Raw genomic sequence first — 13,570 nt, 5'->3', positions numbered from 1 at the left:
GAAAGCAGAAAGTCCATTTATCTACAGTTATAATACAATGATAAAAACTGCCACAGCAGAAAAAAAAAAAAAAGATGAGTATCTCCCGAAATGCCAAGCAAATGCAAGAATCCAAGAAACAAGAATAAGGAAGACATCATGATGTTCCCAAAAGGGTACGACACATAAATATTAGATCATGAAGATGATGAGATAGAATAAATGCAAGAAATGGAACTCAAAAATTTGATCATAACATTAAAAATAAGTAATTAAAAGCAAACACACAAAGTACTGAAACCCATGAAGAACATGAAAGAAAATCTCTCGCATGAAATTGAAATTATAAGGAGGGATCAAAGCAAGATGAAGAATTCAATAGGACATGAGACTGAGATATTAAAGAGAAATCAAAGTGAAATGAATAATTCAATAGAACAAATAAAAAATCCAGTGGAGAGCCTTAAAAATAGAATCAATGAAGCAGAAGAGAGAATATCAGACATAGACAGAGCACAGGGAAGTATACAGTCAAACCAAAGACAAGAGGAAATTAGAAATCTAAAAAACACTGTTGGGAATCTACAGGATACTATTAAAAAAAAAAAAAAACTCAGGTTCTAGGAGTTCCTGAAGGCATGGAGAGAGAGAAAGGATTAGAAGGCACTTTTAGTGAGATACTAGCAGAAAACTTTCCGGGTTTGGAAAAAGGAAGAGATGTCCAAGTACAGGAGGCACACAGGACTTCGAATAGACATGACCAGAAAACATCCTTGCCATGAGACATTGTAATCAAACTAACCACAGTGAAACAAATAGAGAAAATTCTAAAATGTGCAAGAGAGAAATGCCAGATTACTTTCATAGGATTTCCAATTAGACTCACAGTAGACTTCTCATCAGAAACCCTGCAGGTTAGGAGAAAATGGCAAAATCTAGCCCAAGTCCTAAGAGGAAAAAATTGTCATTCCAGATTATTATACCCTGCAAAGCTCTCATTTGTGAATAAAGGTGAAATGAAGACCTTTCATAACAAACAGAAATTGAAAGAATTTGCCACCACTTGTCCAGCCCTGCAAAGATGCTTGATGTTGTTGGTACACACAGAAATATGGCAAAGTTGTTACTTATGAATAGTCACATTGAATGCACATAGCCCCAACTTTCCAGTTAAAAGGCACAGACTAACTGAATGGATTAAAAAGCAAAACCCATCTATTTGCTGTTTGCAAGAAATACATCTTTCCAACAAAGTTGCATGCAGACTGAAAGTGAAGGTTGCAAAAGATATTCCGTGTAATCAAAACCAAAAGAGAGCTGGTGTAGCCATCTTAATATAGGACAAAATAAACTTTAATAAAAAAAACCTGTTAACAGAGGCAAAAGATACTATATAATGATTAAGGGATCAATTCACCAGGAAGATGTAACTATTATGAATGTATATGCAAATAATTATAGGCCACTTGCCTATTTAAAAGAAATGTTAAGGGATTTAAAGAGAGACTTAGATTCCAATATAATAGAATTGGGGGACTTCATTATACCCCCTTAAGCAGTGAATAGATCAAGCAGAAAGAAAATCAACAAGAAAACAGCAGATTTATTCAACACTATAGACCAAATAGACCTAAGAGATATCTACAGAACTTTTCATCCTACAGTTCCAGAATAGGCTTTCTTCTCAGTGGTGCATGGAATTTTCTCTGCTTTTGCTGTATCCCTTAAGTTTTGATATGTTGTGTTGTTATCTTCATTTGCTTCCAGAAAATTTTTTGAATTCTCTTTTAACTGCTTCTGTGATCCACTGTTCATTCTGGTGCATGTTGTTCAGTCTCCATGTGTTTGCATATGCTCTAGAGATTCCTGATTTGCAGATTTCCAGCTTCATTCTATTGTGGTCCGAGAAGATGCATCGTATGATTTTGATTTTTCTGAATTTGCTGAGGCTTGCTTTAGGGCCTAGTATGCTCTCCCGAGTCCTGCGCTGCCTCCTTCTCCCTCTCACCCTTGGAAGTTTGGGGTATAGCATCTGGGTGGAAGGATGTTTTAACGGTGGTATCAAAGTGTCTCTCCCTCTCAAGGGTGAGTTTTTCCACCCATGACAAAGTGTTCCAAGAAAAGAGATTGGCCGTCTGAATCCAAAGGGCCAGGGTTATGACAGCTTCCCAGACACTTTCAAACATATAGCATAAGGCCTTTAAGGCCTGGTCCTTTGGGGATGAAACTGCATCACCCATACTGAATGTTTCACTTATCCTGAGAGACCTCTTAGCTTCGGCTGAAAAGTTACTGGTCATGCATCACGTTGGGTGCCAGATGCAGGGTCTTAGTCCACCCGAACAAGGATGGACTGGGTCCAAAGAAAGGTAAGTGCGCTGCTCACCTGTTCCTCAGCCTCCCGATCTCAGAGACAGATGCAGTGGAGAGTCAAGTCAAGGAAGCAAGAACTCAGTTTATTGCATGCATAACAAAGCCTTTTAAAGCACAAGACCACAGGATTACTGGGGCAGGGCATAAGGACCAACCAATTACTTAAAAGGTCATTTTACAGGGTGACTGTTTACAGGACCAGCCATATGTCTGTACACTCATCATCAGTTGTCACCTCTCCTGATGCTGCATGGCCAATCAACTTTGGTGGTAAATGACTTTGGGTACCACCCACCTTTCTTTAGGCGCCATCTTTGAATTGCCACGTTTGTCTAATTTCCCTGCAGGAGCCATCTTTGAATTGCCTCCTGTGTCTAATTTTCCCACACAAGTGGTGGCAAATTCTTTCAATTTCTGTTTGTTATGAAAGGTCTTCATTTCACCTTTATTCACAAATGAGAGCTTTGCAGGGTATAATAATCTGGAATGACAATTTTTTCCTCTTAGGACTTGGGCTAGATTTTGCCATTTTCTCCTAACCTGCAGGGTTTCTGATGAGAAGTCTACTGTGAGTCTAATTGGAAATCCTATGAAAGTAATCTGGCATTTCTCTCTTGCACATTTTAGAATTTTCTCTATTTGTTTCACTGTGGTTAGTTTGATTACAATGTCTCATGGCAAGGATGTTTTCTGGTCATGTCTATTCGAAGTCCTGTGTGCCTCCTGTACTTGGACATCTCTTCCTTTTTCCAAACCCGGAAAGTTTTCTGCTAGTATCTCACTAAAAGTGCCTTCTAATCCTTTCTCTCTCTCCATGCCTTCAGGAACTCCTAGAACCTGAGTTTTTTTTTTTTTTTAATAGTATCCTGTAGATTCCCAACAGTGTTTTTTAGATTTCTAATTTCCTCTTGTCTTTGGTTTGACTGTATACTTCCCTGTGCTCTGTCTATGTCTGATATTCTCTCTTCTGCTTCATTGATTCTATTTTTAAGGCTCTCCACTGGATTTTTTATTTGTTCTATTGAATTATTCATTTCACTTTGATTTCTCTTTAATATCTCAGTCTCATGTCCTATTGAATTCTTCATCTTGCTTTGATCCCTCCTTATAATTTCAATTTCATGCGAGAGATTTTCTTTCATGTTCTTCATGGGTTTCAGTACTTTGTGTGTTTGCTTTTAATTACTTCTTTTTAATGTTATGATCATATTTTTAAGTTCCATTTCTTGCATTTCTTCTATCTCATCATCTTCATGATCTAGAATTGAAGTGTCATGTTCTTTGGGAATGTCATGATGTCTCCCTTATTTTTGTTTCTCATATTGTTGCATTTGTTGTTTAGCATTTTTGAGATACTCATTGGTTTCTTCTTTTTTATTTTTTTCCACTGTTGCAGCTTTTATCTTTGTACTATGACTCTGTAGGTAAGTGGACTGTCTGCTTTCACTGAATCTCTAGAGGCTTGTAGTGGGTATGGCCAAAGAGCTCTGTCCGGTCTCTCCAGAGTTAAGGGTGTGCTTAAGGTGACATACCCAAGTTTGGCATGTTAAGTCTTCTCTCTCCTTTTTTTAATCAGAAAGGAAGTATATTCTGCTCGGTTGGGCTCTTATCCTTGACGGAGACCAGTGCCTAAGTACTAGCCCCAGTGGGTATAATATTTGTCTGCTCTGTCCCAAGAACCACACAAAGGATCTGTGTAGTCCTCAGTGTAAGTTCAGATTCTCCAGCAATGTTTCTCATTGGGTAACCAGGAACCCCCAAGCTTGTGGCATCTCCCACTGAGAGTGCTCAAATCCCAGCCACTTTGCAAGTCTTCCTACACACCCTTAGTTTTTGATTTTTTACAGTTTTGCTTCAGAAGCTTCACACAGTCAAAAGTTTCTAGTTCCCTGTTATTTCTCCCCACCAGAGTCAGGAGTCTCCACTCAGCTGTTGCCAGGTGCAGACACAAGCTGGCACAGCTGTTATGTATGTCCAAAATGGCTCCTGCTCTATGAACTTGCACACACTTATGAGATGATTGGAGAGAGAGAAACAAGTCTGTACTGTCCCCTTTTTTTCTCTTCTCTAGTTTGGTTGGCAGACTTTCACCCATGGAGATTTAAGCCTAGCCCTCTAGGTTCCTGGAACTTTTTTGTCGGTGGCTCAGGCTACTGCAGTCTTGTCTCACCTCACTTTCCAGTGTTGGTTCATAGGCTCTCAGCTGTTGGAGTCTTGAGCCATGGGCCCCATGCCCTCCATGTGGGTCCACAGTGTCCCTCTAATGTCAGTAGAGTTTTCTCTGCCATTTTTTCCCTAACTCTTCCCTGAGACTATTCTATCTCCACTTTTTTAAAACTATCTTCTCCTGGGTTAGAGCAGTAAGCTCCCTCCCTACTCTGCCATCCAATTATTAGCCCATCTCTATATGATTATGACTCTGTTTCTGCCAAATTACTAATTTATACACCATATAGTCAAAATTAACTACCTTCCATGGAATGCATATTTATTTTATCATTGACTACTGTCACCTGAATATGTAATGAGTAACCTGATTTGTGACAGTCCTAACACAAGGGAATGATGGGTACCATGGCTTGGTTTATAATTGGGTGTTCATCAACTCACTTTAAATACTGGAAGTTGTCCCAGTAACTGTCATGTGTATAGGATTTGAGTACATTGCAGTGCCAGCACCATCATGGTCATCAGCATAGGATACATTCTTAATGTTTCTATATGCTCCTGGAACTGTAAATTATTTTCTGATTGTGGAAATTCTCCAAAGCACAAGTCTGTATCATACTGTAATTTTTCTGGTTTATTCTGGACTGTTTTTTCACCAAATATTCATCCACATACTTGTTTTTTTTTAATTACGGCTTACATTAAAATGCGTGTTGTTACTAAGGGCAAAGAAAAGTTTTAACTTCCATGTGCATCAGATTTCTATTTTTATTTTGTCTTTTATTTCATTAATTTCACCTGAATATGTCAATATCCACATATTGGAAACCAATCTTAGCACTGTCAAGGTATGATGATACTTTGGGGCACTTATATTTTCATGTTATGAATGCACTAAATAATGTTCAAGTTGTCTTAGCAACTTGATATTTGGTCTATCAAATAATTTTAGAACATTACTTTTTTTACACTTTCAAGGACACTTTTTTATAGCTTCTTTATTTTTAGAGAATCAAAATTGTCATTCTCTTTAAAATTTCCATGTATTAGATCCAGACAATTTTATCTTGGTTTTAAAATTACTGAATTCAATGGCATAAGCTTTCTTTGATTTAAGAGAGCACAAATTTTCTGTATTTAAATGCATATTTAGGGCTATTTTTATTAATATCTGTTACATTTCCTTGTAACCTTATTTCTGCTTTTACAAAATTTACCATTTGTACACACAACTGTCAATATACAACATATATTGAAATGAATACATTTCTCCATTTTTCATGTTGAATCAAATTTATTATTACCACCTCAATAAATAGTCAATAACCTAATTTGTGCCCATTCTAGTGCAGGGAATTTCAGGCTACCATGATTTACTTTATCATTGTAAGGCCATCAACTATCTAAATTCTGAAAAATGTCCAAATTCTATTTTCACTGTATATGAGAAAAATCTAGGGCCAGTTCCATCACTCATTAGCAGGAGATTTCATTCTTAGCCCTACATACATTCATGGAACTTGAAATTAACCTTTACTTATGAAAATTTAAGTTAATTTTTAAATTCACTGGAGTCACTCTTTTGCACAAATATTTTAGTCTAGGCCAATCCTAGCCCTGTGAATCTGTGGCTATGGTGATTTAAATTTTATTGTAAGATCATCATCACCCCCAACATTCTGTAAGTTGTCCTGGAAACTGTCAGGTACACAGTGTCTCAGGGCCATTTTAGCCAAGGGTAATAATTCTTTCTCCTCAATGTAATATATATATATATTTATTTATATGAGTATATGTAACATATATAACATACATATATTTTATACATATATAAATTTGCCACTGTGTGTCTAGATACTAGTATATTTCCTGAAAATTATGTGGGAAAATAGTGGGATCTTAATGTTATTTTTATCCCGGAATTATGTATGTTTATTTAATTTTAGAGGTTGGTAGACTTGGAGACACAGAGAGACAGAGATTGTGAGCTACAACTTTGTGGCTTACTCATCGTTCTTTTAATGATCAGAAACTGGATTATTATGGAAATCTAAGTTATTCTTTTCTGATGATAAATACAATATAAAAATTTCAAAATGTTGCTCTATATACATTTATATTACAAATTATATATGTGTACATTTACATTGTAATGTCATAAACATACACACACACACATATATATATATATATATGATTTTATATATATAAACACCTTTAAAATTCTCCTGGTTATTGGTATAAATTTTTTGAATTTTAAATATTATTTAAGTAATATAAGTTTGATATATTTCATATATACAGGTTAATGAACATGACACTTCCCCAATACCCTCCCTCCCACACACACTCCAACCCTTTCTCTCTTCCCTCTCACATTCCCACTTAACTTTTACAAAATCTGTTTTCAGTTCACTTAATGATTTTATAGTTAACCCTACACTAAGTAAGTGTTCAACAAGTCAGCAAATAGTATGAAGAAAAATAAATAAATAAAAATCACTGTTCCTCAATGGAAGATACAAGGGCTGTAAACAATCATCAAATCTCAAAATGTGTATCTAACATTACATTTTAGGTACTCTATTAGCTACCTCAGATCAAGGAAAACATATGAAATCTGTCTTTTGGGGACTGGCTTATTTCACTAAGTATAATGGTTTCCAGTTGCATCTATCTTGTTGCAAAAGACAGAGTTTCTTTTATTTTTTTTTTTACAACTGAGTTGTACTCCATAGTGTGTATATACCATAGTTTTCTTATCCAGTCAACAGTTGATTGATATCTAGATTGTTCTGAGATCTCAACTATTGTGAATTGTGCTGCAATGAACATGGGGTTATAGATAATTCATTCATATGCTAATTTCTTTTGGTTTGGATAAATTCCAAGGAGTGGGATGGCTGGATCACATGGTAGGTCTATAATCAGATTTCTAAGATATCTCCATACTGTCTTCACAGTGGCTTGCACCAGTTTACATTCCCACCAACAGTGGACCAGGGTAAATTTTTCCCCACATCTTCACCAACTTTTGTCATTTGTTGATTTCTATATGCAGACCATTCTAACTCTGAAACCTCATTGTGGTTTTGATTTGCATTTCCCTGATGGCTAGTGATCCTTAGCATTTTTGCAAGTGTCTGTTGACCATTTGAATTTCCTCTCTCACACAATGCCTGTTCAAATCCCTTTCCCAATTCTTCACTGGATTGTTTGTTTTGTTGTTTAGTTTCTTTAGCTCTTCATAGATTCTGGATGTCAATCCTTTATCAGTTGTGTGGTTTGCAAATACTTTTTCCCATTCTGTCAGTCACGTGTTCACTTTGCTGAGTGTTTCTTTTGCAGTGTATAAGCGTTTCAGCTTGTTGTAACCCCACTTGTCAATTTTGGCTTTGATTGCCTGTGCTTCTGGGGTCTTTTCCAGGAAGTGTTTGCCTATGCCAATGTCTTGCAGAGTTCTCTCAATGTCTCAATGTTCTCTAGTAATTTGATGTTATTGGGTCATAGATTTAGGTCCCTAATATATTTTGAGTGGATTTTGTGTAAATTTTAAGGTATGGATCTTGTTTCATACCTCTGCATGCTGCTAACACTATTTGTAGAAGAGACTGTTATTGTGTTTAAGTCATTTGACCATTTCTTAATTGGGTTGTTAGTTTTGTTGTTGAATTTTTTGATCTCTTTATATATTCTGGTAATTAATCCTTTATCTAAGTCCAATGTTCTCTTTTCTGCTTCAATGACTCTTTTTTAAGGCTCTAATGTGTCTGCCATTTGATCTATTGAATTCCTCATTCCATTATTATTTCTCTTCACTATCAGTTTCATGTTCTACTAGTTTCTTCATTTCATTTTGATTCCTCCTTAATATTTCATTTTCACGCAAAAGATTTTCTATCCTGTCCAGTAAGGATTTTTGTAGTTCAAGAATTTGTTTTTGAGAACTTCTTAATGTTATTAGAGATCCGTTTCTTGCATTTGTTCTATCTCATCATCTTCATAATCTTGGCTTGGGTTGTCTTGTTCATTTGGGGGCGTCAAAGTGTCTTCCTTGTTCTTGTTTCCTTGGTTTCTGTGTGTGTTGCTTGGCATTGTGGAGATATTCTTTGGTTTCTTCACTATAGTGGTTTTTCTCATTATACTATTACTCTAGATTAAGTGGACTGTCTGCTTTTGATGGATCCTTAGAGGCATGTGGTGGGTGTGGCCAGGGAGCTCTGTTTGGTTCTTCAGGGTTAAGGGTGTGCCCAAGGTGACTCACCCAGGTTGTTCTCTCTCTCTCTCTCTCTCTCTCTCCCTCTCTCTCTCTCTCTCTCTCTCTCTCTCTCTCTCTTTAACTGAGAAGGGAAGTAATTCTGCACAGCTGAGCGGAATTGAGGGTAGTCAATGTATGAAATCTGGCCCCTGTGGGTATAATATTCATCTGCTCTGCCCCAAGGACCACACAAAGGGTCTTTGCAGTCTTCAGTGTGATCTCAAATTTCTCTGCAGTCTCCCACCAGGTTGCCAAGGTTACTGAGTTTCTGTACTTCGTGAGTGCTCTCCCACACCATCAGATTTTCACAGTCTCAGTTCAGTAGCTCCACACCTTCATTAGATCCTAACCTCCTGTTATTTCTCCCCACCAGGGTCAGGTTTTTCTGCTTGGCTGAGGGTGGGTGCTGCTTTACGTATGTCCAAAATGGCACCTGCTGTTTGTTTTGCTTGCCTTTGTAAGGTGAGTGGAGAGAGAGGCTCGTGTCCATGCCAGTCCCATTTATTTATTTTTTTCTCTCCTCTAGTTAGCCTGGTGAACTTTCCCCAGCAGGGCTTCAAGCCTAGTTCCCTCTAGGCTCTTTCTGCCATTTCCCCATCAATGTCTCAGGCTACTGAGGTTTTGCCTCACCTCCCCTTCCAGCACTGGTTCATAGATTCTGTGGCTGGACTACTGAGCTGTGGGTGTCCTTGCTCTCCCCGTAGATCCTCCGTGTCACATCCACTAGATCTGGAAGAGTTTCCTCTGCAATTTTTTTCCTGAGCCTTTCCCTGAAACTACAGCAACTCCACTTTTATTAAAGTATCTTTTCCCGGACTATCAGTACACACTCTCACTATTCCACCACTTTGGCTCCGCCCCCAAATAAATAAATATTTTAAAAAGTTTGCAAATATTTTCTCCCATTCTGTCCATTGCCTTTTCACTTTGCTGCTGTTTCTTTTGCAGTACAGAAACTTCTCAATTTGATGTGTTCCCATATGTCAATTTTGGCTTTGATTGCTTGTGCCTCTTGGATCTTTTCCAGAAACTCTATGCCTATGCCAATGTCTTGCAGAGGTTCTCCAATGTTCTCTAATAATTTTATGATATCTGGTCATAGATTTAAGTCTTTAATCCATTTTGAGTGGATTTTTGTGTAAAATAGTGGTCTTGCTTCTTACTAATGCATGTGGTGATCCAGTTTTTTCAGAACTATTTGTTGAAGAGTCTCCTTGTTCCAGGGATTGATTTTATTCTTTTAAAGATTTATTTATTTGAAAGTCAGAGTTACACAGAGACAGGAGGGAAGGGAGGGGGAGAGGGAGAGGGAGAGGGAGAGGGAGAGGGAGAGGGAGAGGGAGAGGGAGAGGGGAGAGAGAGAGAGAGAGAGAGAGAGAGAGAGAGAGAGAGAGAGAAGTCTTCCATCCACTGGTTCACTCCCCAAATGGCCACAATGCCAGATCTACAGCGATCCAAAGCCAGGAGCCAGGAGCTTCTTCTGGGTTTCCCAAATGGGTGCAGGGGCCCAAGGACTTGGGCCATCCTCTACTGCCTTCCCAGGCCATTGCAGAGAGCTGGATTGGAAGAGGAGCAGCCAGGACTAGAACCGGCACCCATAGGGGATGCTGGCACTTCAGGCCTGGGCATTAACCTGCTGAGCCACAGTGCTGCCCCCAGGGATTGATTTTAGATCCTTTGTCAAAGATAAGTTGATGTAGATATTTGCATTGATTTCTGGTATTTCTGTTCCATTTGGTCTATCCATCTGTTTTTGTACAAGTTCCAGGATTCAAGTCTGGTATTGTGATGCCTCCAGCTTTGTTTTTGTTGTATAAGATCGCTATGACTATTTGGGGTCTCCTGTGTTTCTGTATGAATTTCAGCATCATTTTTCCTGCATCTGAAAGAATGTCCATGGTATTTTATTGGTATCACATAGAGGCTGTAATTTGCTTTCATAATAATGGACATTTTGGGTAATATTTTGTTAGGGATTTTTGCATCTATGTCCATCAGGAATATTTATCTATATTTCTCTCTTTTTGTTGCATCTTTTCTAGGTTTGGGTATTAAAGTGATGCAAGCTTCATAGAAGGAGTTTGAGAGGATCCCTCCTTTTCAGTTGTTTTGAATAGATTGAGAAGAATTGGAATTAGTTCTTCTTTAAATGTCTGTTTGAATTCAGCAGTGATGCTGTCTGGTCTTTTAGATTTCTTTGTTGGGAGAGTCTTTATTACTGATTCAATCTCTATTTTGGTTATTGGTGTGTTTAGGTTTTCTATAAGTTCATGAGTTAATTTTGGTAGATTGTATCTTTCTAGGAATCTATTCATTTCTTCTAGGTTTTCTAGTTGTTGGCATACAGCTCTTTGCAATAATTTCTGATGATTCTTATTTCTGTGGTATCTGTTATTACATTTACTTTTTCATCTCTGATTTCATTGATTTGACTTTTCCTTTTTTTTCTTGGTCAGTTGCACCAATGGTGTATCAATTTTATTTTATTTTATTTTTTAAAATTAGCTTTCCATTTCATAGATTTTTTTGTAATTTTTCTATCAGTTTTGTTTATTTCTTCTCTAATTTTAATTATTTCTTTATTCCTATTAGTTTTGGCTTTGGTTTGTTGTTGATATTCTATATCCTTGAGTTGCATTGATAGCTCATTTGTTTGGTACCTTTCCAGTTTTTTCATGTAGACATTGATTGCTATGAATGTCCTTCTTAATACACTTTTGCTATATCTCATAGGTTTCAATATAATGTATTGCCATCTTTATTTGTTTCCAGAAATTTTTTGATTTCTCTTTGGATTTCTTTTATAACCCACAGTTCCTTCTGGAGAATGCTGTTCAGTCCCTATGTTTAATTATGTTTTAGAGATACTTGAGTTGTTGGTTTATAGCTTCATTCCACTATGGTTTGAGAATGTGCATGGAATGATTTCAATTATTTTGAATTTGTTGAGACTTGCTTTGTGATCTAGCTTATGATATATCCTAGAGAATGTTCCATTAGTTATGAGAAGAATGTGTATTCTGCCACTGTGGGGTGAAAGGTTATGTAGATATCCTTTAGGTCCATTTCATCTATAGTGTCAATTAACTGTTGTTTCCTTGCTGATTATCTGTCTGGCTGATCTGTCCATTGATGAAAGTAGGGTATTGAAGTCTATGTCTCCCTTAGGTCTATTAAGATTTTTTAAATAGCCAGGTGCCCTGTAATTGGATACATATACATTTATTATAGTCACATCTTCCTATTGGATTGATCCATTAATCATTACATAGTGCCCTTCTTTGTCTCTTTAATCAGTTATTATGTTAACGTCTATTTTGTCTGATATTAGAATCACAACACCAGCTCATTTTTGGTTTCTGTTAGCATGGCCTATCTTTTTCATCCTTTCACTTTCCATCTGCATGTATCTTTGTTGATGAAGTGTGTTTCTTGTAACAAATAGATGGGTCTTGATTTTTCAATCATTCAGCCAGTCTGTATCTTTTAACTGGAGAATTGAGACCATTTACATTCCAGGTGAGTATTGATAAGTAGTGACCTGGCTCTCCATTTTTCCATAAATATTTATATTGTTTACTTTGGATTTATTTTGTATTTCTATTGGTAGGGTTTTCTGCCTTCTCATTCTTTCATAATGATGGCTATCTTTCTGTGTTTCTGTGTGTGGCACATCTTTAAGCATCTTCTGTAAGGCTAGACAAGTTTTGACTATTTTTCAATAAATGCCAATATGCTTTTTTTTTACAAAAAGATTTATTTATTAATTGAAAGGCAGAGTTACAGAGAGGCAGAGAGAGAGAGAAAGAGAAAGTCCTCCATCCACTGGGTAACTCCCTAAATGGCCACAATGGCTGGAGCTGGGCCAATCTGAAGCTTGAAGCCAGGAGCTTCCTCCAGGTCCCCCACGTAGGTAGGTGCAGGGGTTGAAGGACTTGGGACATCCTCTACTACCTTCCCAGGCCATAGAAGAGAGCTGTATTGGAAGTGGAGCAGCCAGGACACAAACCAGTGCCCATATGGGATGCCAGCACTGCAGGCGGCAGCTTTACCAGCTATGCGACAGCACTGGCCCCTACATGCTTGTTTTACTAACATTTCTATGAACAGTTCTAGTCACAGTTATGAAAATACATTATACTCTAATAAGAGGAAAGATTTTATCTTTAATTTGTATTTGATTTTATGAATATTGCCCACTTACAGCATCAGAAAATAGTATGTACCAGTGCTAGCACTGTGAACATACAGCCATGTTAGTTGGCTTTTCTATTGTGTTGTCAATTCATGTAAAATTCTGTAAGTAACCTAAGAAATTTTTATCTTCAAAATTTCTCAAAGCCATCTGGGGTCAGGGTACTCTTACTCTTTCAAAGATTTTTTTTTTTACTCTTTATGTATTTTTATGGGACAACACTTTCCATTGATGTTGAAATTTTCAATAATATAGTTCTAGATGCTGCTGTTCCTTTAAAATCAATATGGAAAGGATTAATCCCTTTTGAATTTTAGTTTCTGAAAATTTTTATGGGATTTTTATACATATCATTAATAATTATTCACTACATTTGCTCAGACTTTTTTTGGCTGTCATTGTTTTTTCAAAAATATGTATCCACTCAAAGGTATCACACCATTGTTGTCATAATATTTAATTTCCTGTTTTCTTTTGCCTTTGGATTTAATACTATCATCTATAAAATGTTTCAGTTTCTTAGTGTATCCTGATCCTAGCACCATGAATATGTAAACCTGTTCATTGGCTTTTTAATTGGAAGATTATCAGCTTCC

The sequence above is a fragment of the Oryctolagus cuniculus genome, chromosome 15, assembly GCF_964237555.1.
Source record: "Oryctolagus cuniculus chromosome 15, mOryCun1.1, whole genome shotgun sequence".
Lineage (NCBI taxonomy): Eukaryota > Metazoa > Chordata > Mammalia > Lagomorpha > Leporidae > Oryctolagus > Oryctolagus cuniculus.
The sequence above is the reverse complement of the archived record's forward strand: the minus strand, read 5'-3'. Positions refer to the sequence as shown.